Source organism: Lissotriton helveticus, chromosome 1_1 (genome assembly GCF_964261635.1).
Source record: "Lissotriton helveticus chromosome 1_1, aLisHel1.1, whole genome shotgun sequence".
Taxonomy (NCBI): Eukaryota; Metazoa; Chordata; class Amphibia; order Caudata; family Salamandridae; genus Lissotriton; species Lissotriton helveticus.
In genome coordinates this window covers 63,345,333-63,370,180 of record NC_136057.1, presented here as the reverse complement: position 1 = coordinate 63,370,180, position 24,848 = coordinate 63,345,333, and the positions used below count along the sequence as shown (strand labels likewise).

At 45.5% G+C, this 24,848-nt stretch overlaps 1 long non-coding RNA gene across 1 annotated transcript in view; it reads right to left on the bottom strand.

The window, feature by feature from the left end:
- Positions 1–4,341: 4,341 nt before the first annotated feature.
- The window catches only part of LOC144825694 (uncharacterized), a 72,033-nt gene continuing 51,526 nt past the window's right edge, over positions 4,342–24,848 (bottom strand). The window contains exon 4 of the long non-coding RNA XR_013609542.1: positions 4,342–4,496. This is a non-coding gene — a long non-coding RNA (uncharacterized LOC144825694). The remainder of the gene's footprint in view (positions 4,497–24,848) is intronic.

Genomic DNA, 24,848 nt, shown 5'->3' with positions numbered 1-24,848 from the left:
TGTCCTGCAAGTCCAACGCTACCATCAAATCTCCAGGGTCGAAGGCAGACAAGACCTGAGCCAAGGTTAACATCTTGAACTTCTCCTTTCGGAGGAAGCGGTTGATGTCCCTGAGGACTAAGATAGGATGCAGGCCTTTGTCCTTCTTCGGTACTGAGAAGTAGTGGGAGTAGCAACCCTGACCTAATTCTGGCACAGGGACGCGTTTGATAGCTCCCTTGGCAAAGAGATCCATAACTTCCTGGAAGAGAAGGGCCAAATGATCCTCCGACATGGGATGAAATCACCACAAACGGCATGACCCTTACGCACTCCGCTGCTTGCGGAACTCCGCGAAGACGCCAGTGTTTTTTTGTCACTTTGCGGAGTTCCTCACTGAGGAACTCCGCATAGGCTTAATCTTATCATTAATAAATAGATATCAGTCATATGTTAAGAAACAAGGGTGAGTAGAAATCTTTTGGGTGGAGTAAAATTTAAGACATTATTATTGAGATTTTTGGGCAATTAGTTGATTTTTGCAAGCACTAACACTTCTCTGTGTATAGTAAAGACCTTGAGAGTCTTGTAACTTTCAGATACTCAAATTGTGGATTCTGTTGCAATTAAAAATATTTCCAGGCCTGAAATTTCTTTGGAGGTTGCATGCGGGAGCCTAAGTTATCCTGCAAGAGTTTCTTGAAGAATTCTATTGCAACTACAATATGTGCTCTCTCATGTAAAGTCAGGTTGTTAGAAGCTATTCTGCAACTCAAGATACGCCTTACTTTTCACCTCATGTGGATGCATTTCTCATGTTTAGTGAGATCTCCTTTCTGAGTAAAACGTTTCTGGCATTCCCCTCCTGCATTTGGCTTTAGTCCAGTGTGAATTCTCTCATATGAAGTGACATTGTATTCAAGACTAAACCTTATCTGACATTCAGAACACAAATAAGGCTTTCTTCCCCCGTGTGAGTTCGCTCATGTCAAGTGAGAAGTAATTTGTAACCAAAACTTTGCTTGCATTTCGATAAGGTTTTTCCCCAGAGTGGGATCTCTCATGAAGCACAACACTGTCTTTCAGATTCAACCTTTTATGGCATAAGGATTTTCTCTAGTGTGGAGTTTCTCATGGTGAAATAGCGTTTTTCTCTGCAGCTTTTCTGGCATTCAGAGCACTCATAAGGTTTTTCATCAGTATGGAGTCGCTTATGGTTAGTGAGGCTGTGCCTATCAAATAGGAATTTCTGGCATTCACAGAAATTGGAAATGTTTTTTCCCTGTATGCGATTGCTCATGTAGAGTGAGATTGAGTTTAAAATTGATGATTTTCTGGCATTCGGAGAACTGAATTATTTTGATGGTGTGTTTTCTTATGGTGCTTGTAACCATCTCTACCTCTGAATCTTTTCTGACATTTAGAGCACTGATAATTTTATTCACCAGTGTGGATTCTCACATGTTCAGTGAGATGAGATTTTTGGCTGAAACATTTTTGGCATTCGGAGCACTGATAAGGTTTTTCCCCAGTGTGGATTCTTATATGCTCAGTGAGATTGTTTTTTTGACTGAAACATTTGTGGCATTCAGAGCACTGATAAGGTTTTTCCCCAGTGTGGGTTCTTATATGCAGCGTGAGATATCTTTTTTCACTGAAACATTTGTCGCATTCAGTGCACCGATAACGTTTTACCCAAGAGTGGGTCCTTGTATGTTTAGTGAGTCTCATTTTGTCACTGAAACATTTCTGGCATTCAGAGCACTGATAAGGTTTTTCCCCAGTGTGGAATCTCACATGTGCAGTTAGAAGTGATTTAAGTCTGAAATCTTTTGGGCATTCAGAGCACTGATAAGGTTTTTCCCCAGTGTGGGTTCTTATATGCTGAGTGAGACTGAATTTGTTTGTGAAACATTTCTGACATTCAGAGCACTGATAAGGTTGTTCCCCTGTGTGGGTTATTGTATGTTGAGAAAGACGTCTTCTGTCTCGGAAATGTTTCTGGCATTCAGAGCACTGAAAAGGTTTTTCCCCAGTGTGCGTTTTTATATGCACCGTGAGAAAGCGTTTTTCCCTGAAACATTTCTGGCATTCAGAGCACTGATAAGGTTTTTCCCCAGTGTGGGTTCTTCTATGCCGATTGAGACAGTTTTTTTCACTGTAACATTTGTGGCATTCAGAGCACTGATAACGTTTTTCCCCAGTGTGGATTCTTATGTGCCGTGTGAGACTACTTTTTATACTGAAACATTTCTGGCATTCAGAGCACTGATAAGGTTGTTCCCCAGTGTGGGTTCTTATATGCTGAGTGAGACTGAGTTTGTTATTGAAACATTTCTGGCATTCAGAGCAATGATAAGGTTGTTCCACAGAATGGGTTATTGCATGTTTAGAAAGACTTTGTTTGTCACAAAACCTTTCCTGGCATTCAGAGCACTGATAAGGTTTTTCCCCAGTGTGGAATCTCAAATGTGCAGTAAGAAGTGATTTAAGTTTGAAATATTTTGGGCATTCAGAGCACTGATAAGGGTTTTCCCCAGTGTGGATTCTTATATGTTCAGTGAGTCTGATTTTGTAACTGAAACATTTCTGGCATTCAGAGCACTGATAAGGTTTATACCCAGTGTGGGTTGTTATATGCCGAGCGAGCCTGTTTTTGTCAATGAAACATTTCTGGCATTCAGAGCACTGGTAAGGTTTTTCCCCAGTGTGGGTCCTTGAATGTATAGTAAGTCCTCTTTTGTCACTGAAACATTTTTGGCATTCAGCGCACTGATAAGGTTTTTCCACAGAGTGGGTTAATGCATGGCGAGATAGGCTCGGTTTGTTGCAAAACCTTTTCTGGCATTCAGAGCACTGATAAGGGTTTTCCCCAGAGTGGATTCTCATATGTTCAGTGAAATAAGATTTACGGACGAAACTTTTTTGGCATTCAGCGCACTGGTATGGTTTTTCCACAGAGTGGGTTAATGCATGTAGATCTAGACTCACTTTGATACTAAACCTTTTCTGACATTCAGAGCACTGATAAGGTTTTTCCCCAGTGTGGATTCTCATATGCTCAGTGAGATAAGATTTACGCCTGAAACTTTTTTGGCATACTTTGCACGGAGAGTTGTTTTCCCCAGTGTGGATTCTCATATGCTCAGTGAGATAAGATTTACGCCTGAAACTTTTTTGGCATACATTGCACTGAGAGTGGTTTCCCCCAGTGTGCATTCTGTCAAATTCTGTGAGATGAGATTTATGGCTGTATCTTTTTTGGCACAGGTAACTTTTTTCCCCAACGTCGGTTATTTTGCCTTGATTGAGGCGGGTTTGAACAATGAATTTGTTCTCAAAGTCCGTGTTTTTATAAGGTGTATTCCTAGAGATAGTATCTCTACATTTAGTTTTCTCTTGCTTATATGCCACAGTAAGAATGAACCCGATTTTAGAGTTGGGCTTGTTTAGATAATGTTCAGCATTTATCTCTAAAAGAAATTGTATGTAATCTTCTTAACACTTGAATTGAGCAAAATATGTCTTGAAGCAGCCCTGTAACACCTGTCGAAATGTTATTAGATGATAATGGTCTTTCGGTTATAGCCTATCTGGTAGCAACCTATTTTGTGACTGAAGATTTTCTCAAATCTATTTGTATAGGTTCTTAGCAATGCAGTGATAAGGTGTTAGTCTGATATTTAAAAATTAAACTGATAAGTACCTTTTTGCACTGACGTAATGGCAGTAACTGAGGGCGTTAGAGCGTGCACAGTACTATTGTGGATCACCAGTCGCAGAACATCAGTTCCTTTTACCCTTTCTTTGTTTGGTGTAAGGTTAAGGTTTGTAGTTCGGAAGACGAGGATTTATTTACATTACCTATAGCGCAACTGTGCTCATTTATTCCATTTTTATATTTAACAGTTTTACATATCACTCACGCACAGCAGATAATGGTGAGGCGATTTACATAGAATTACAGAACAGTATACAATAAAAAGGAAACAATCTGAGATGGTTATGAACACAATAAAGTGGTGAATTTTTAAGGTTTTCGCAAGAGTAAGCAGACTGGGTCGTGGTTTTCTACCCACAGGCAGATAGTCTCAAACTTGTGTAACTGGTTAAAAACGGTTGTTGAACAAAGGTGATTTTCCAATCTTTTGGTTGTTAACGTGTCAACTTCCGAAGTCTTCTCTCAGCGTCTTTTCTTTGATGGTCTGCAGAATAAACCTTTTGTTATAACTTTCTTTAATGCAGTGTGTGCTTCCTCTCTGGAATTACATGATGTTTTAGATTAAGGTTATTCTGTGCACAGATATGGCTTTGCTCTGGGTTAATGAAATGCTAAATTAGAGACTTCACTTACAGGTATAGTACTTTCCTCAGCTCCCACTTCCTCGCCACACCTAGATTTTGGAAATTGTTTAAACGTAGAATGATGGATGTCCTTCAGTTTTTCAAAATAATCCTTCTTATGGCACTGACTTCTGGTGCTAAATCTTGCTTTCTTCGTCAGTAATTTCAATCACCTATAGTATTAAAAATAAATAGTTAATACATGAAAAATTGCAAAAATATAATTTACAAGCCAAATCAATGCAGAGTTGCAGAATTTTGAAAATGATGAGCTGTTTTTCAGACAGACCAGAGTGTAGAATGGTAGCCTGAGAGTACTTGGATGTAGGAGTGAGGATTTATAGAAATTTCAAAATTTTATTAAGCTCACAAAGGATACATGCACCCTATGGACTTGTAACATAGAATCCCAAAGGCAGAAATTAAAGTCATATCCACTGTCACCAAACAGATATTTAAAAAAGGATACTATTAATTAATTTTTAATGTAGATTTCTGGGATGGGAAGGACTCCTCCACGGACAACAGGCGTTTCCCCCTGCCCTGAGTTACCACCTACTTGTATCTGGTATCCTGACTTTTGAGTTTTGGCCTCTGCCTCAAGCAAATCTATTGTGTGTTGTGAGGACTATGCCTAGATATATCCCTCAACTATGTCCAGAGTATGAATCAAGGGCAATTAAGTTAAGGAGTACTTTCATGTGCTCATTTTATTTCACCCGATTATCAGTTGTTAGGTTTTTCTGCACCTGGATGCACTTGGTGCAGAAAAACAGGACACCATTTTTTCCAGACAGGAAAATTAGACTGAAAAGACGCACAAGACTCTGGGTGCAGCAGAAGGAGCCAAGACTTATGCTGTTTTTTACAAACTGGGGCAAACATACAATTCTTCCCTATGTCAGACATTTCTTTACCCTTCCCTCCCCTGCTTCACCCATCGCCCCCCAACCAACCACATGCATTTATCTACCACCTGCTTAAAACTAGTGGTAAATAAAAGCAGAAACACACTATGAATTAGTGAATGGCAGGTGGATTGACAAGCATGCAGAAGAATCGGTTCCTCGTGGCAACTCCCCTGTCCATGGCGTCAAACTTGTGACTGCACGTTACTGGGGTAAATATATCACAAAGTTTAAAAAAAGCAATTACATGAGATTTTTCTGCCACTCCAGCACTGTGCAACTTCTAACAAGGGACTATGAGAGGTCTTGGACCGGTCCTGTGACCTGGAGGGTCACACCAAGTGTGCCCTTATTTAAGGCAGAGTACTGTCATGGGTTTAACAGCTAGAGCGGTGGTGGCAATGCACCCTGCTGTAAGGATCAATAGCCTGATGAGATCTTTGCATCATGGTCAGTGAAGTGGCGTCCTGCTGACACACCTATGTAATGCTCCATTTCTATGCCTATGCCGAGACTTTGCACTAACATCAAGTGCGTGTTTAGGGTGTTGGTGTGCGTAGCATAAAAGCAATGTGAGAGTGCAACAGAGTAAACAGCATCTCCTGCCTGCCAGTTGTGTATACAAGTGGGACCATCTATCCCTCTTTTATACCCCAGTTCAAAGTCCTCTGTTACCAATGAATAAAGTGCTCTACAAAGTACTCAGGTGCCTGCTGTGCCACCAGGGATGGTGTCAGCCTGACAGTCTATCTAAGTTGAAGGGACATCGCCTACAGGCTGAATTACTTAATGGAGAAGCTGTGTACCTGTCCTGAAGAGCCTAGAAGTCTGCCTAGTAGCCTGCCTGTCTGGTAAGAAAGGGAAGGGAGTTTGACTATGCAGCAGGAGGACTAGGCTGTCCTGGAAGAAGCAAGGTCCGACACATCCTCGTTATCTGTAGGGCGAGCCGGAAAGCCATCCAGCAGGACCAGCTAGTCTGAGGCACCCCCCTCCCCCACCCAGACTCTCCCAACAGTTCAAGTCAGAAAATAAAACTCTACAACAACGAGATTGTTGAGGCCCAGTTGAACGATTGTGTGCTGCCAACAGCCCGTTCAAGGTTGCATTTGCCAAATTCCTAACACAACAGGGTCTGAATCTACTGGCTTCCTGGAGAGCCTGTGTTGGGCTTTTAGCTGCTGAATTTCTGACTACTCTGTGTCAGAGGCCCATGAGGGACTACAACTACTCCAGTGTCAAACACCCTGTCTGAGCTTACGCCTGTGGTCCAGCCGGCCACAGTGTGGGGTCAATTGCTGACGGTCGGGCCTCCAGAGGGGATGCACTTCCCGACAGGCCAGGTGTGACTGCTATCTTGGGACTGCTGATCTTCAGGCAAAGGCAAAGAAAAGACAGAGTCGGTGCCCTACTGTATGCAGCCCTACATCCAGGACAAAAGCGCTCCACAAAAGCCTGCTGGTGCGTCACTGCTCTCTCGAGTGTTCTGGCGTGCCATTCAAGTGTCGGGAAACAGGAAAGAGACCCAGACAAGACTGACTCATGCTGTGCAGGGGTAAGACGCCTACGACAGAGCATATACGCATTGGGGTGACTGGAGTGACAGAACTGCACCTATACTATATTCATGATACTCCTAAATGCCCCAAGAGGGGAAGAGGGATCAGAACCGGATACACCTGTCTGTAGCACATGGTAGTCTGGCATGCCTGCACTATCTTTTCACCTAGACTGTCCGTAAAGTTTATTTTAGTGCCGCGCCACACGTAGCAGGGGGAATCTCAGACCATTCGCTGGTGGAGGTGCAACTCGATGGTCCGGTTGTGGACTTCATGCTACCCCCAAGGGTTGATCCGTGATATTTAAAAGACAAAGCTCGTATGAAAGATGGAGCAGACTTCTATTTTAAGGAGAACGGGCGGCCTGTTGAATCAGCTTGCATGCTATAAGATGAATTCAAGCCAGTGATCCTTGAGGACACTGACAACAAGGGGACGGAAATACTGGGAGAGACATCCTGAAAGACCTGACCCTGCCAATGCTAACGAATGAGGACTGAGACGCACTAGACCAAGACCTGACAGTAGACTAAATAAATAAGACAATAGGAACCTTGCAAACAAGGCCAGCGACGGGGCCTAATGAGCTCCCCATAGAATTATATAAAAGCATAATGAATAAAATCAGGGAGTGCCTCCAGAGGAGGTTTCAGACTGCCTGAAAATAAGGGTGTCTCCCAGAGGACCAAAGAATGTCTGAGGTGGTGGTCATCCCAAAAAAGGACGAACCAGCAACTGAGTGTGGGTCTTATAGACCTCTCTCCCTGCTTAATTTTGAGACTAAGGTCCTTGCGTAGGCCCTGGCGATCTGCCTGCGGGCAGTAATTGCAACAGTGGTTCATCCTGATCAATCGTGATTTATGCCACAACAGGGAACGCGCTTATATCTCCGACACCTTGAAGGCATACCACATGCAACAGGGGATTCCTTTGCTAAACCTGTGGCGCTGCTGTCAAGCTCTTGTATGTGGCCCCTATAGCGCGCATGTGCGCCAATAAAACAGTCTCCCGAGTCTTTGGCGTCCGACAGGGATGTTCCTTGTCTCCTATGCTCTTCACGCGTGCGTGGGTTCGCCAGGACCTCTCATATGGGGTATTCCAGTTGATCAGGAGTGGGATGAGAGAATCTCCCTCTACGCTGACGTTTTGCTGTATGACATGTAATCAGCCTTCTCGGTGAACGAATCCTACACATTTTTTACATATTTAGAGATTATTCAGGAAATCAGATCAACTGGAGGTAGTCCTTAACATTCCTGCTGGTGGCAGGGACCCTGCGGCTGCACTCTAGGTGCACAGTTCGGGTGACATTACATGGCTTTAAATATTTGGGCGTGTTTATTACAAGAGAGCCACAGGCAGAAACATACTTCCGAAATTAGACCAGCTTTGCTGGGATGCCCCACACTTGCGGGCGCTCCCGCTTTCCTTACTGGGCCGGGTGGTCCTATTTAAAGTGATGACCCTCGAGGGTCTCCTGTACATTGTGAAAAAAACGTCCTTTAAGATCCGACCAAACATTTTCTTTCAAAGGGTAGACCGAGAACTTTGGCTCCTGTTGTGGGTTGGTGGCACTTCGCGCTGAGTAAGTTGCAGAGGGGAATTTATTTAGGTGGACCGGCGGTCCGGAGCATTCTCAAGTATTACTGGGCCACGCAACTGATGGCTGTCAACAACTGGGTTTTTGTGGACCGTGAGGATCCTGCTTACCGGGTAGATAGATTGACCATGGGCAAGAGAGGTTACCCCACCCTGGTGCTGTATCAAAGAAAGTATGAGTGCGCCCTACCTACTTATACCCAAACAGTGGTAAGGGTGTGGAGAGAGGCTACCAAGTGTTTAGGCTGAGAAGGTAAGCTGACTGAAATTATTCCACTGTATGGTGGTGATCTTTTAAGTGCAGTGGGAGGATTGCAGGGCTTCACAAAATGGGGATTGTTTAGCTTAGAGCAGCCGGGCGATGTGTGGAGGGGACAGGAGCTTGTGCCCTTCACGATCCTACAACAAAAGTATGAATTAGGTGACTAAAAACGGTTCTGACATTTGCAGGTGGGTCACGCTCTGCAAGGTCACATCTGGGAAGGGGGGAAGTTGCCTGATGCATCCCCACTGGAGGACCAGCTGCTAACTAATCCCCTGACCGAAAAAACTATCTCAACCATCTATAGGAAGTTGATCTACAATTCTCTGGATCCCTTGGGGATGTTTCAGGCGGCTATTCACCAACTTTTGTTATTTTCAAGAACAAGCTTCCAAAGCTGGAGTTTGTTTTTAAAAAGCAATAACTAATGACCCTCACACCCCTGGAACTTTCTCCCTGATTAGTTTACTCCCAGGAAGTGGGATTCATTTAAAAACAAATTCTCATTGTAAAAACAGTTTCAATCGGGTCGGGGACAATCGATATTTGCCCGGCAGTATTGCCTCTGTGACCCTCTAGTTATTTAAATCAATGAAGAGGCAGGCGCTGGAGACTGGAAGGCAGGAAACAAGGTTTTTATTTTCTCCGGAGGAGAACACAACGAAACGGACAGAAGGTATCGTTCTGAGGTGCTCTACCTTACGTTTGAGGCCTGGCCCCTTATATACGGTGTTTTATTGTTTTTATTGCAGTTTACATATATGTGACAAAGCTTTGATATACGGAAAGACATACCCGGAATCCCCCTTTGGGGCCCGTTCCCACACACATTTACAGTTGAAATCCCCACCCTAATCACAACAGGTGATGAGCATCGCGCAGCTGGATAATCCGCCGAGTCACGGGATGTGGGGAGTGTGATTGGGTCTCATGGGGTGGGGGCTTTGATCAACCCGGGGATTTCTTTGATGGGGGAAGCTTTCTATTGTACGGGGAGGGGCAAGGGTGGTATCGGCAGAGCTGGGTGTCGGCTTGGGAACGGGGAGGACAAAACGGGCACACGGGGAAAAGGGGGGTTTGCATCTAAGGGCCGGAGATCATGAAAGGAAAGCAGGGAGGTGTCGCGCTGGGAACAGGATGAGGGCCGGGGGCAGAGCAGCGCCGAAGAGGGGTTTATGACTCCAGGCAGGTGCAAGCAGGGGGTGGTCAGCGGGCAGGCTTAGCGAAGGCAAAGGGCTATGTCAGGGGCCAGCGGCATGCAAAAGGGTTGGTTCTGATCGGGGCATCTTAAAATGGCGGGCGCGCACGACAAAAGTGTGGCATCAGGGGAAGAGGCAAGATGGCGCAGATAATGTTCACCAAAACGCACTAATTTTCCACAGTCCCTCCTTTAACATATTCAAGACATCTTGTTGGTTCATTTTCTACTCGGGTCTATTGTGGTGAGCATGAAAGAGAGAACGGTAGGAAACCCAAGATAAAGAGTTGTAAACAATACACTTTGAGGTCACTAGTTTTTAGGAGGTGCACCTATTTGATGAACTTTGATAAATTGGTTCAGCAGGAAAGTCATAGGAATGAAATACAAAAACGGCGAGCAGCAAGTACATATCATAACATAAACTGGCAGGTTAATACATATTTCGGATTCGGATTGGAGCAGGATCAATACAATGGTGGCTGGGAGAGAAATGAGGCGTAGGAAAAAAACGGTGGTTTGAGGATGTCAAATGTTCGAAGTTTACGAGTTCTCATTGTTCTTTGTGGTCTTTCGTTGGCGCTGTTGAGCACCGGCGGTGGAGCTGCAAGTCCGGCTCTGTTCTAAGTTCTGCGTTGCAGGGCACGACCCTTTCCTCGCGTTTCTGGTCGGAAAGGTCCTTTTCGCCCCGTGTCCTTTGAGGTGATTGTCAGAAAGTTCCGATGGAAGAAGAGCGTTCAAGACAGTCCATAGGGTAGGTCAGAGGAAAAAGGGGGATGGAGCAAGGCCAAATTAGGAGCAAACTAGGGGAACGAGAGACTTCAAATAAGCGGGCGTGTGACGGAATTCGGAGAGCGGGGACTTGTCGACAGGCACTGGACGTCGAGCAGGGGCATCAGGTCGACCCTTTCTTTTCATGCTGTCGAAAACAGTGCCTCGTCCTGCAGCTCTTTTCAGTCGTGGTCTCGCCTTGGCTAATGTCGCAGGTGTCCCTTAGTCTGCAGTCGGGCCTCGTGCTCCCACATCCGGTCCTTCTCTCCTCCAACAGCAGTACCCTTAAACAAGTTTGAAAAGACAGTTTTTTAGAAAATTTTCGGATGAAGATAATCAAAAAGTCTATTTCTCTCCCAGCTCCAGGCAAAGAATGAAAATGTCCGTCATTTTTAACGTTCACAACTGGCATATGAATGACCGGTGGCGGACCTGCTGGATTTACTATGACTTTCCTTCATAATCATTTATTACAGGCATGACAGTTCATCTGATGGTAACCCACCTTCGGGAGATAAATCTGGCAAAGGTATGCCGTTCTCTAGAGTTTCACATTTACAAAAGGGTACAGTGAGTCGTCAACATGGTACTACACAGGTATTTCGCTGAGAGACGAACATGGCTAAACATTTCCTTTCTATCAGTGCATCCTGTTTTTCAGCTACTGCGAGGTTCATTTTGACGATTTCTTTACCTTGGTCCAGTCTGTTAACCTTGTAAAACATCATTCTGGGTCCTACGTAACCTTTTACAGCCCGGTTACTTAACTAGGAAGGACAGGGGATTTATGGGAAACAACCAGGGACATAGACAGGGGAGGCAACGGGGGTGATCGTTTTTCTGGTTTGGGTATTACGACGATTCGGGGAGGGGAGGGTCGCGTATTCTGAGGTCCTTGTTTTATACTATAGGAGCCATTGACATGTAGTTCCCTTATTTCGGGCCAGATTAGGGAACCTCTGTTGTCTTACCTGTCCTTTCCCTTACGGCCCAACCTGGGTTCATTGACTTCTAGCGGAAAAGGAGAGGTAATGACGCGGCCTCAGGGTGATTGCATTAAAGACAAATGTTTGTGCAAATACTGACGGTATTTGAAGCCAATTAGGTGGTGTGCTAGGGGTGGCGATCTGCCAATTTCGGGGCTAACCACTCGGGAGAGTGGTAGGGCAAAAAAAAGAGAGAGAGAGAGAGAGAGAGAGAGAGAGAGAGAGAGAGAGAGAGAGAGAGAGAGAGAGAGAGAGAGAGAGAGAGAGAGAGAGAGAGAGAGAGAGAGAGAGAGAGTGTGCAACGGCAGGCTAAATAGTGCACGTGCAACGGAGAGGGCGGCAGTGCATTCAAGAAAGGCTATTTAGTGCATTACACAGTAAAGGGTATTCACGAGTCCACGTTAGAATCTTGTAATCATGCAGTTTGAGCATTAGACAGGGTAGAGGGGACGTGCTTTGGGAAAAGGAAAGAAGAAAAAAGGAGGTACCATTTTGTCGCGCTTTCTCGCATTCTCGGTCCTTTGACCAGTCGGGTCAATGCTTCAGTCACACACACACACACACATTCCCTCACAGTTTCGCATCATACGTGACATGGGTTCATTCTTCCGGTCTGGTTTAAGGGTGGTCACTTTTTATCAGGTTGTGCTAATTTTTCGGGCTTGTTCGATACGTGAGTAGTTTGCAGGCGTGCTTGGGCACTACCCTGCGGCGCTAGTCCGTTTCGTGTATTTGGACATGGCAAGGTCTCAGATCTTCGCCACACCTCGGCTGTAATTTCTGACGTAACCTGCAGAGGGAGGAAAAGAGGGGGGGGTGGGGGAGACAGCATTCGCGCGCATTCAAATACATGGATTCATAAGTCCTTTACTTACCTCTTACTCGTCTTTTCCTCCTTGGGGCAGGGTCCCCGGGGATATGGTTTTCGGAGTCGGGGGGGGTAGTGTGTTCATGTAGGGCGTGTGCGGGGAAACATAAAAAGGTAACCAGAGGTGCCTAGTGCGAGGTATCTAGTCAAAGGATATATCTCACTATCGGGATCCTTAAACCTCTTTCGACGCCGTGGCGTTCTAAAGTTCTTCGGTTCTTGGGTCCCTGCTACTTCGGAACGTTGTACTTTACAATATTTACATTATTTCATTTCACCCTCCTTTTACATTCCCTCATTTACACCATTCGTTTTACCCATCCTTGGAAGTCACGGTCTTCCTCTACGCGAGGGTTCATGAGTCAGTCGCGTACTTTTAATGCGGAGCGTCGGGTTGTCGATCCGATCCGTCCTCCAAGGCCGGGCAACCATCTTCCTTTAACCTTAAAGAGAGAGCAGAGTAGGGTGCACAGAAAAAGAACTTTCCTACCCATCCCATATTGTTTTAAAATAAAACATGCAATACCCGTCCATAGTTTAAAAGACTTTAATTTGCAGATTCATTTCAGCATATGGATTAGGAGGGTGTGGTCGTATTTGGTCGGTCGTGGCAATGGCTAAAGTGCGTACAGTGGGGGGGTGTCGTTTGCAACAGTAAAAAACATCGGAAAGTTTTACTCATTCATTTGTAAGAGACTAAAAACGTCTATTAATTGGCTGGGGGTTCGGGGGCATATATTTTCATAATTTAGAAACATAATCATAACAGTTGTAATCAGATTTCCTATATACATACCGTACGCATGTATCGTAAATGAGGTTTACATCAGTTATAAAAATATAATACATTGTATATTCGTAATCAACGTTTGTAACGGGGATCTTTTCATACAGTTCGTCGAGTGAGCTCTCCTTGTCTTTTCTAGCCAAGTGTACAAAGGATCACAAAAATCTCAGAACATCAAGTTTATATTAGTGCGAAGGAACACCACGAGGTGTTCGTAGGTTCCGATTGATACCAGCGCCATTTTGGGCGGGGCCGGCACAGTCCGGAAGCAGCATCAGGGGGAAATGTTTCCATTACTGGCAGTTTGGACCAGAGTCCTTTTCGGCAGTTCTAGAATTCACGCTAACAGAAGGTGTGGCAATGTCATGTTTGTTTCGTTGGCGATCGAAGCAGCCGTCCCTTACCGGAAACCTGCTAAGGCCGAAGGCTCCGCCGGGGACCTTTGCATGATCTTCAAGGCTGCGGAGATGCTGTCGGAGATGGGGGCTCGTGCTCCATGGGACAAATGTTCGAGTTGTGTGGCTGGCCAAAGTTACTCTAGTGGCCGGGGCCCGCCTTCCAGCGGATCCAGACGCCATTTTGAGGCCCTACAGGGGCCACTCTCGTCGAGTTTGCAAGAATGGAAGAGACCCTTTGGAGTGAAGGGAAGAGGTCCCTGTTTTGTGAGAGCGGGACGTTCAGCTGGGGTGCAGCTGTGATGCCCCCACCGGGGGGGGCGAGGGAGACTCGTTCACATCGTCTCCTTCTCCCGGTGCACTCCATGCCGCTCCTTTTCATCGCCCTGCATGAAGGCCTCTCCACATCCGATGTTCCCCAAGCGTCACCATTGTACGTTCGGTGCTGCGCAAATACTGCGGTGCCACCATTGTGTGTTCGGTGCTGCGCAAGTACTGGGGTGCCGCCATGGTGTGTCCGGTGCTGTGGAAGTGTGGGCACCATCGCCTGACTGGGGGTGTTCGGCGTCGGACTGGGGGCTGGGAAACCTCCTACCTGTGGAGGTGGGAGAGGCTCGTCCGCGTCGCCTCTCCCTCCCAGCCCAACTTGGACAAATTGTTGTGGAGGTACGTGCAGGACATCCCGCCGTCCAGGACTGCTGCGGCTGTGACGGAAGAGAAAAGGAAGAGGTGCCTCGCTCTCCTCTTGACATGTGGCGGGACTACCTTAGTCTTTCCAGGCCCGTTGCGGCCGGCCAAGGAGACATGTGGCGGGACTACCTGCAAATGCCCAGGCTGCGGGCTCCTGCCTCTCCTCCGGCTCCCCCATACGTTAAGATTTCCTGACCAAGAGTTGGCGGCGGGGCTCGCCTTATATGGGTTGCCGTTGGTTGGGCGTAGCCGTAACCCTGCCCTACTTTGGAAGGTTCCAGAATGGGGGGGGCGAATGTTCTGTTTGACTTCCGTTTTCTACAGTTTATCGTTATTATTCCTTGTTTGTGGTGTTTAAATTAAAAGTTCAAGTTTATTAATGTTCTACGGATTTTGTTTTATCATTTCTTTCTTTCCAGGTTGCTTTTATGCTAAGTTTCTGCTAACAGGGGTCGAGTAACACGGAAACACGTGTAGAGGGGTGACGCAGATTTGTACATTTACATACACACGAACTCAGACGGGGGACAGTACAAGTACGACATACAAAGACCCAAGACAAATATAAAAACAGTTATCGGTCATAGTTATCTCTTTCCGTCTGTAAGTTTTTTTTAAACGAGGCTGGGTTCCCGTCTTGACATTGCCCGACCTAGGAGAACTTGATCATGCCGCTGAGATTTTCCTGGCGAAATCTGTGCCATCGGGCATAATCAAACGTGGTGGTTCTGTCTGGCCTGTCTATGTAAGTCGGGTTCTTCTCTGTCTCGCGCCTTTTCTCGTACTGTCGGTCTGTCGTTCCTGTCGGTCCTCTGCTCCTACTCACGCTCAGTAGAGTCGGGCATTGGGCTTTCCAGTGTCCGACATACCTACAAAAAGCGCATTGGTCTGACCCTAAGTCTGGTCGTCCTTGGTATAGTGTCGGGGGGTAAGTTGTGGGTAGCGGTGTCCTGGGGTTGTCCTGTCGGTATATTTCCCTACTTGGTTTATCCTCGTCTTTTCTCTGTCGTTTTGTAGCCTCTCTGCGCCACATACCGAGACTGTCGAGCATAATTGGCGTCGTCTTATTATTTCGAAGGGCTATTTCTAACGTTTCTATTTTATCAAGGTCGAAGGATCCTGCCAGTGGCCACTGTTTGTCTTGGCTATCTTCGGTATACCTGTGCCATAATTTATTATAAGCTATGGTAACTAACCCATAGTTTATGAACATGTCCTTATTAGGGGTGCCTTCTAGTGGAGCCATATGGTCCACCTCTAACACCCGGTCCGGGCTAAACAGGCTATTTATCAATGGGGAGAAGACAGACATGACGGCTCGTAACGAGGGACTAAAAAGTCAGCACTGCCTATCTTATCACTAGGTGCAAAGACTAGACAGAATATTTCTATTCTACGTTGTTTGCAGGCAGTGAATACCTCATGGATCCCAAAAAAACCAATAGACCAACAAAATAACAATGGGGAGAATGAGTAGGACCGCAAAGATCTGCGTCACCTACCCTTTTCACTATCTGCAAAAAGGATGGTCTCTTCCCTGCTTGCAGACAGAGAATCTCCAGGAAACAATAGTTTGTGAACAACAGTTCACTTTCAAGCAATTATTGAGTGGGGGAGAAAAAGAACAAGCACGGCTGCTACCCTACTTATCCTCCACTGCTTGCAAAGGGAGAGAGAGCCTGTTGCTTCTCCGTTTGCAGACAGTGAATCTCTAAATAAAAATAAACAAGGCAATACTAGTATTTTTTGACAATCAATCAAAACAAATTCTTTCGCAATTTGTCGTGGCAACACGACCTTACCCGGACCATGTGGACAGTTTCTTGTCTTCCGAATCCAGCGCCCGATCGTCCTCTTTTTCTCGTATTTCTCACGGCACTCCTGATGGTTCCCAGTCAGGACCGAAGATCACTCGAGAGAGGTCTGTTCGGAACTAGTGAAGTTCGGATGATCGGCTGCCAGACGAGGGTCTATTGGGCAAGAGCTCTCCCGATCGTTGCAGTCGTTCACTCTGTCGTCGGGACCTCTCCCACTGGATCCACGAGTCGCTGATGGGCCCCACGCTTGGGACGCCAATTGTAAAAACAGTTTCAATCGGGTCGGGGACAATCGATATTTGCCCGGCAGTATTGCCTCTGTGACCCTCTAGTTATTTAAATCAATGAAGAGGCAGGCGCTGGAGACTGGAAGGCAGGAAACAAGGTTTTTATTTTCTCCGGAGGAGAACACAACGAAACGGACAGAAGGTATCGTTCTGAGGTGCTCTACCTTACGTTTGAGGCCTGGCCCCTTATATACGGTGTTTTATTGTTTTTATTGCAGTTTACATATATGTGACAAAGCTTTGATATACGGAAAGACATACCCGGAATCCCCCTTTGGGGCCCGTTCCCACACACATTTACAGTTGAAATCCCCACCCTAATCACAACAGGTGATGAGCATCGCGCAGCTGGATAATCCGCCGAGTCACGGGATGTGGGGAGTGTGATTGGGTCTCATGGGGTGGGGGCTTTGATCAACCCGGGGATTTCTTTGATGGGGGAAGCTTTCTATTGTACGGGGAGGGGCAAGGGTGGTATCGGCAGAGCTGGGTGTCGGCTTGGGAACGGGGAGGACAAAACGGGCACACGGGGAAAAGGGGGGTTTGCATCTAAGGGCCGGAGATCATGAAAGGAAAGCAGGGAGGTGTCGCGCTGGGAACAGGATGAGGGCCGGGGGCAGAGCAGCGCCGAAGAGGGGTTTATGACTCCAGGCAGGTGCAAGCAGGGGGTGGTCAGCGGGCAGGCTTAGCGAAGGCAAAGGGCTATGTCAGGGGCCAGCGGCATGCAAAAGGGTTGGTTCTGATCGGGGCATCTTAAAATGGCGGGCGCGCACGACAAAAGTGTGGCATCAGGGGAAGAGGCAAGATGGCGCAGATAATGTTCACCAAAACGCACTAATTTTCCACATCATCACGACTGCCAGGTATTTTCTGGTGGTCCTGAATAAGAGAAAAAAACATCAGACATCCTGATCTAGAGAGGAAGGGCCGTCCGATGTATTTTCTGGCAGACCATCGTTTGTTGGACAGGGTACTCCACCACGCTTGTGAAGGAGTACCCTGCTCACCAAACTCTAAATCAAGACCTTTATCTTGTCTGTGCTATGCATGTATCTCTAGGTCTGCTTCATTATGTCCATCAGTCTTTGTATTATCTACCTGTTATTGAGGCTTGTTGTTAGAAATGGAATTCCTGGCTGGCTGAGGTTGGCACCAAAGCCAGGCAGAAATCACCACTCTAGTCAGGTCAAGGGAACTACTCCTCAGAATGACCCCATCTCACCCTTTTAGGTAGTGTGGCGCGAGCAGACAAGGCTAAACTTCTGGGCGCTACAGTTAAGTATTTATGACCTTTCACAGTAAAACACACTGATTCCCCCCACAAATGGACACCAGGCAGTATTTCTATGAAAATACGCTCTTTATGTAAAAAAAAAATATATATTACCTACTGGCGGTCGCCAGTAGGTATATATAGTTAGGATTTTTTCTCTATGGGATTTTTGAAAATTCTATGTTAAATAACTTTGGCGTTTGTGGACGGAATTGGCTGAAATTTTCAGGAAAATGGCACATTTTGTTTCTGAGCAGCCCCTGAAAATTGGGGGGGGGGTTCGTCCAGGGGGGGTCGAGAAAAAAGGGGGGTCCCAAAACGTGTTTTTAACATTGAGTTTTCTATAGGGCGGTTGGCCTCACTTTTAGCCCGAACGGCTGAATGGATTTGCACGAAACTTGGCAAAATTGTAGGGACTGGTAGCCCGATGTGCCTTTTGTAGGTCTCAATATATGTGCTACAGTGGATTTTGAGAAATTAACGTTTAAAAAAAGATATATATCTGTAACAGCGGACCGGGCAGCGCTCCAGTACGCGTACTTTTCGCGCAACGGAGCTTTGTGAAGCGAAGCTGATTGGTTCTCCGGCGTCTGTAAACATTCCAAACAGTCCGTAGCGGCCGCCATCTTGTCTCTCGGTAGGATCGAGAGACAAGAGGAGGCCAAAGCGAAGGGGCAAATGACCATAAGGGGGCATAGTAGATCCTCGCTGACCCCCTAGGTTTGATGTGGAGGTTTTAAAAGGGCCCCGCGGGGCAAAAAAAAAAAATAATAATAATAATCGAACGGCTGAATGGATTTGCACGAAACTTGGTAAAATATTAGGGACTGGTAGCCCGATGTGCCTTTGCTAGGTCTCAATATGTGTGCTCCAGTGGATTTTGAGAAATTAACGTTCAAAAAAAGATATATATCTGTAACAGCGCTCCGCTTCGCGTACTTTTCGCGTTACGGAGCTTTGCGAAGCTGATTGGTTCTCCGGCGTCTGTCAACATTCCAAACAGTCCGTAGCGGCCGCCATCTTGTCTCTCGGTAGGATTGAGAGACAAGAGGAGGCCAAAGCGAAGGGGGAAATTACCATAAGGGGGCATAGTAGATCCTTCCTGACCTCTTAGGTTTGATGTACCATTTTGCCAAGTTTGGTGTAATTCCGTTCAGCCATTCAGGCTGTAGACGTATGTAAATGTCCTATGGAAAATTGCATGGGGAAAACACATTTGAAAGTGTTGAAATTTAGAACCAATTAAAATGTTACTTTGGTTTTGTATTTGTGTGTGATGAAAGTTAATTGGTTATGTATATATGTCAAATGAGAGGAAACCACAGCCATTTTGTGATACTACTGTCTGAGGTACATTTGTGAGGAATTTTTGGTGGTGAATTTCTGGTGTTTGATTTACACAGTACTAACACTTCTCCTACTTTTAAAAAGGTGAGTTGTTAATTTGTAAGGGGAACTATGTTGTACACTTGAAGATAATTTGAAAAATGTTTTCTGTTATTTATTTGCAGTCCTTCTGTTATACTAAATACTTGATAAAGTTAGTTTTATATTATGTATTACTAAAAACGATAAATGAAAGTGATTATTTTTTTCTGCAATTTACAGCAAGCAATTTCAAAATAAAATGGCTCACAATGAAGAGACCGTGGCAATTTCTTTTGAATTGTCCACTACATTGATTGAAATTGAGAGCACCAATAATGAAATATTGTCACAAGGAGGAGATGACTTGTATGATTCCATTAGATTGATTGAAATGGACAGCACCAATAATGAAATATTGTCACAAGGAGATGACTTGAATGATTCCACTACATTGATTGAAATTGAGAGCACCAATAATGAAATATTGTCACAAGGAGGAGATGGCTTGTATGATTCCATTAGATTGATTGAAATGGACAGCACCAATAATGAAATATTGTCACAAGGAGGAGATGACTTGAATGATTCCACTACATTGATTGAAATTGAGAGCACCAATAATGAAATATTGTCACGAGGAGATGACTTGAATGATTCCACTACATTGATTGAAATTGACAGCACCAATAATGAAATATTGTCACAAGGAGGAGATGACTTGAATGATTTTTTTGATCAATCTGTTGATGGCGAATTTATCGAATGTTTGGAGACCATAGAGTTACAAGAATCATCATTGCAGACTTTTCATGAGGAAATTGCTGATGAGGACATGTTACTAGTTCTTTCAAATTTAGAAAATTCTGAAGAATAAATTTATATTTAGAAATAAAAAATAGTTTGAGACATTATTCATTTTTATTTTTAATTTATGAGGTTGTAGCGAAGTGATTGTAGTATAAAATGAGACTTATAGTATAGAGTGCAACATTTTTATGTTACATGGTAAGTTTACTCATATTTACTTCCCTTCTCCCACTATATTATCTCCAATGTGTATTTGACATCTCTTCTTCATCTCCGGCCTCCTTTCTCTCACTGTGTGTCTCCGATGCATCTTATCGCTGCTATTTTGTGTAATTACAGAAGAGAGTAAAATAAAATAGTTCGGAATGTGAAAAGGGGGCAAAGTAGAGTACCCCTCACCCCCTAGGCCTTTTTAGGCGGTCCCAAAAGGATCAGTTTCTGCTTTCCTGAGAGATTATGGTATGAGTTCCATATACCACAATAATTTGCATTACAACATGCAAGATATCTATCTCCTATTACCAACTTTGAGATATTCGCGCTAAGCGCGAATATCTCCAAAAAGTAACACCTGCCCTGAGCAGTTCTTAGCCATGTTATCCAATGGGAGGTGGATAACATGGCTAAGAGCATTAGCTCGGTAATGCATGAATATCGCTGACTTTTTAGCGATATTCATGCATTGCGGCCGTTTATTATCGCATTTGCGATAAACCTTGATAATAGCAAGGTTTATCTTCGATAATTTCTGACGATGCTTAGCGGTAAAAAATTCGTTGGTAAGCATCGTTAGCGATAAATATCGCTTAACTTTGGTAATATGCACCAACGTCTGTTAACGTTCGATTCGAAGGAAATGAGGAAGTGTTGAAAAACATTGTCTGCGCCATCTTGCCTTTTTTGAAATGCCACACTTTTGTCGTGCACGGCAGCCATTTTAGATGCCTTGACCAGACCCACTCTCTGCACGCTGTCGATTCGTAGCATGGCTCCCCACCCTCGCAAGCATCTTCCCCAGGCACTGGTCACCCCCGCTCTCTGTCTTATGCATCGGCAATAAACCTCCCCCCATCTGCGCTGCTCTTCCCTGAAAATCACACTCTGTGCCCGCCCGACACCTCCCTTTCGCCCTATTCACTACCGCACCCTCTGACACTCCTCTTCCTCTGTGTCCGATTGTCCAGGCTATCACCTAGCCCTGCAGATGTAGTTTATGGCCCCAGCTGTAAAGAATCACCCCTCTTCAAAGGAGTTATAGTAGATCAAGGCCCACACCCGATGAGATCCGTCACACCACACGTGTTCCTACTATCTGAAAACCATCCTGTATTGTGATTGGGGAGGGGACCGAGCCTGAAGCGGAAGATTCCAGGAATGACTCTTTGTACATCAAAGTTTTTACAATTATGTGTCACATTAAAAATATATAGCACTCCAACAAAGTAGTAGGAATATAAAACTTTAATAACATATAAATATATACAACAAAACAAAAACAGTAAAAACATTTAAACAACGACGAGACCGTGGCAATTTCTTTTGAATTCCTGATGAGGACATGTTACTAGTTCTTTCAAATTATGAAAATTCAGAAGATGTTGCCTGGGGGTGGGTCGTCAGTAGCAGTCTGTTGTGCGAATAGTTCCAAGGCAGCAGAACGCGCTGAAATCTAGATGGCACGAAAGTGATGTCTAGTAAGTTGCCGCCCAGCAAATAACGGCGTGGGGCGCCGCGGGGGTGAGTGAGTCCAGTAGGCACCACAGCTATTCTTACCGGCATTGCAGAATTACTGCTGGGGACAATGCCTGTGCTGTAGCAGGGTCACAGCAGAAACAAAAAGGATTCTGTTGAAGATGTTGTTGGTTTTCAATTTGAATACAGTTCTGGTGTCAACTGCTATGCTAATGTAGTGGTTAATGTTTTGTTTTCTCTAGAAAATGTAAAAGAGGGGGAGGCAGTCCAAAGTTCCGTTAAAAGGGCAAAGGAAAGGATCGGTGGTTTGAACTATCAGTCAAAAAGGGGAGGGGGTGCAACAATTTTTCCTACCGGGTCACACTGTGCTTTCACCGGAACTGAGGTCTGCAGGATTCTAGTAATTCAAAGTGAGGCTGGCGCCAGCATGGGAGCGCCGACGTCCCGCGGATACAGTTTCGTCACTCCACGGGCGATCATGGCAGTCATTCCCCATCGGGGGTCGGAGACTCCCGCGGCTCCTCTAGAATCTTCAAGGTCGTGGAGGACTACGGTGGTGGAGTCAACCAGTGACCGGGCCATTTCTTTATGCTGGGCCCGCTCTTGCCAGGTCGACCGCCATTTTGAGAGTTCGGTAGCTACTGGCGATCGCGGGGTCAAATGAGCGGACGGGCTCCACCCTGCCGGGCGAGACGTTGCAGCATGGCCACAGTAGAAGAACCCTTTTCCGGGCGCCTGGAGCGCTGAGGGTGCAGCTGGGAAGCCTCCACCTGGGGAGGTGGGAGAGGCCTGTTCGCACCGTCTCTCCCTCCCAGTGCACCCCACGGCGTCTCGCTTGAGATTTGTTATGGCCGGACCAGGCGATGAGGACGAGGGGGGGCGGTCGGAGGCATGTGCAAGACATCCCCCCCCAGTGTTGTCGCAGCCATTATTCAAGAAAGAAGAAGTGTCCCTTCCGTCTTCGGGCCGGGCTTCCGGTAGATGTCGGCCGGACGCCCCTGGCTCTGGCCCCATGAACGGGTTTCTTGGTTTATCGGCTGCAGCCGGATCCCGTCGGCCTCGGCCCCCCGACCGTTGGTGGCCGGACCGGAAGAGCATGTGGCGGGACTACCTGAAACTGTCAAGGGCCACCGCGGCCGGACTGGGAGAGAGAGGGGAGGGTCGAGGAGACATTCCCCCCCCTACAACTGTTCAGCGTTGTAAAGGCAATCCCCTGGCCGGGTCCCGCTGGCCTCGGCCTCTCCTCCGGCTACACCCTACGTTAGGATCTCCTGGCCGAGGCGTGGCAGCAGGACCCGCCTTATATGGGCTGCTCCCGGCTGGGCGTAGCCGCAACCCTGCCCCACCTTGGAAGTTTCCAGAGTGGGGGCGGATGTTCTACTGACTTGCATTTTCCCTAGTCTATCGATTTTTTTGGCGTGGCAGGCGGTGGGACAGCGAGGGGTGATTTGGTTTCTCTTACTGTTTTTCTGGTCTCTCACCACTGGCATATTTTAACGTTTTCTTGTTTCTAGGACATTAATAGGTTTTATCATTACGTTATGTTATCGTTTCTTTGTTCGTTGTTTAATAAAAGTTCATGTTCATCAGTGGCCTACTGATTTTCGTTTTCCTATTCTTTTCTTTCCAGGTTGTTTCATGCTAAAGTTTCTGTTAACAGGATACAGTGATCACTTCGTTATTATTGCATATGTCCTTTTCACTAGGGGTGCTCTCTGGTCGGGCCAGATGACGTATCTCTAGTAAATGGTCCGGGTGAAACAGGTGCATCAATCAGTGGGGAATAGATAGGCATGACAGATTACAACGGGGGAGAAAGGTCCGCATTACGTACCCTTTCACTATTTGCAAAGATTTTCCTACGTATATTTGCAAACAGGGAATACCTCCAAAAAGAACCAATTCCCAAACAGTCAATGTTTGGGGAAACAATCAATCAATGAGGAACGAAATAGGCACGACGTGTTAAAGGTTTGCGTTACCTACCCTTCACTATCTGCAAAGGGAGAGAGAATATTCCTATTCTTCCTCGTTTGCAGGCAGAGAAGATTCTTAAGAGAATCAACTTCGAACAATTCAATGCTCGATTCAAACAATCAACAAGGGGTACTGTGAACACAAATGAACGCCGCTTATGTACATACACATTGGTATTATCAACAGGTTGTTCCTAATGTTTCTATTTTAGGGAGGTCAAAAAGAGATCCCATTAGTGGCCTACTGATTTTGCTAGATTCCTTTTGTTTTTTTACACGATTTTTCGCTATCTGCAAAGACTAAACAGAGTATTGCGACTCTGTGCTTGTTTGTAAATAGAGAATGAACCAAAGAGAACAATCAATCAAATGGAGAGAGAAGCAGGCACGACGGATTACAACGGGGGCAACGGGGGCAAAGGCCTGCGTTAACTACCCTTCACTATCTGCAAAGAGAGAGTACTCCTAATAGAAATGAGGGGTGGGGGGCAGCATTCAAAGCAGATCAGTGTGCATAAACACGAAAATGTTTTTACTTACCACGTACTTGACATTCGACAGCTTATGATATTTGCTATTAAAAAACCATTGAAATTCACTGAAAAAAACATAGGTTATAGACCATATATAGTTAGGAATTAGCATTTAAAAAACCTTATTTTACTCACACAAAACCATTGAAATTCCATATATAGTTAGTTGCACTAACTATATATCGCGCACCCGCAATCCACTGCTGATCATGTCACATATTACATCATTCATGACATGGTCAGTGACATCACTGATGACATCACTGATGACATCTCAAATGACATCACTGATGACATCACTGATGACATCTCATTTGACATCATTCTTGTGCTAATACGATAAACCTCTTCAGACTCTAATATAACCTTAGATACACTCAGTGTATACAGACACTCACACACTGCCACTCATCCATGGAGTTACTCACACACCCAGTCAGTCATGCAAAGAAACAATCTCACCTCCATTTCTTCAACTATACAGTTAAACACACCTTACTTATTGAAACATATACTAACACATATTTACTCTCTTATACAATCCCTGATACAAGTTCACAATGATCGATACAACCACTCACTCATTCAGTGGCTCTCATGCACAGTTATTTATATATGCCAACTCTCACATGTACTGTGTTTAACATATGTACTTACTATGACATGTAGCATTGAGATATCCATTCACTCATCAATACACTCATGCACACAGTCAACTGCCCATGTAGCTGTTTCCACATGCAGTCTTGAAC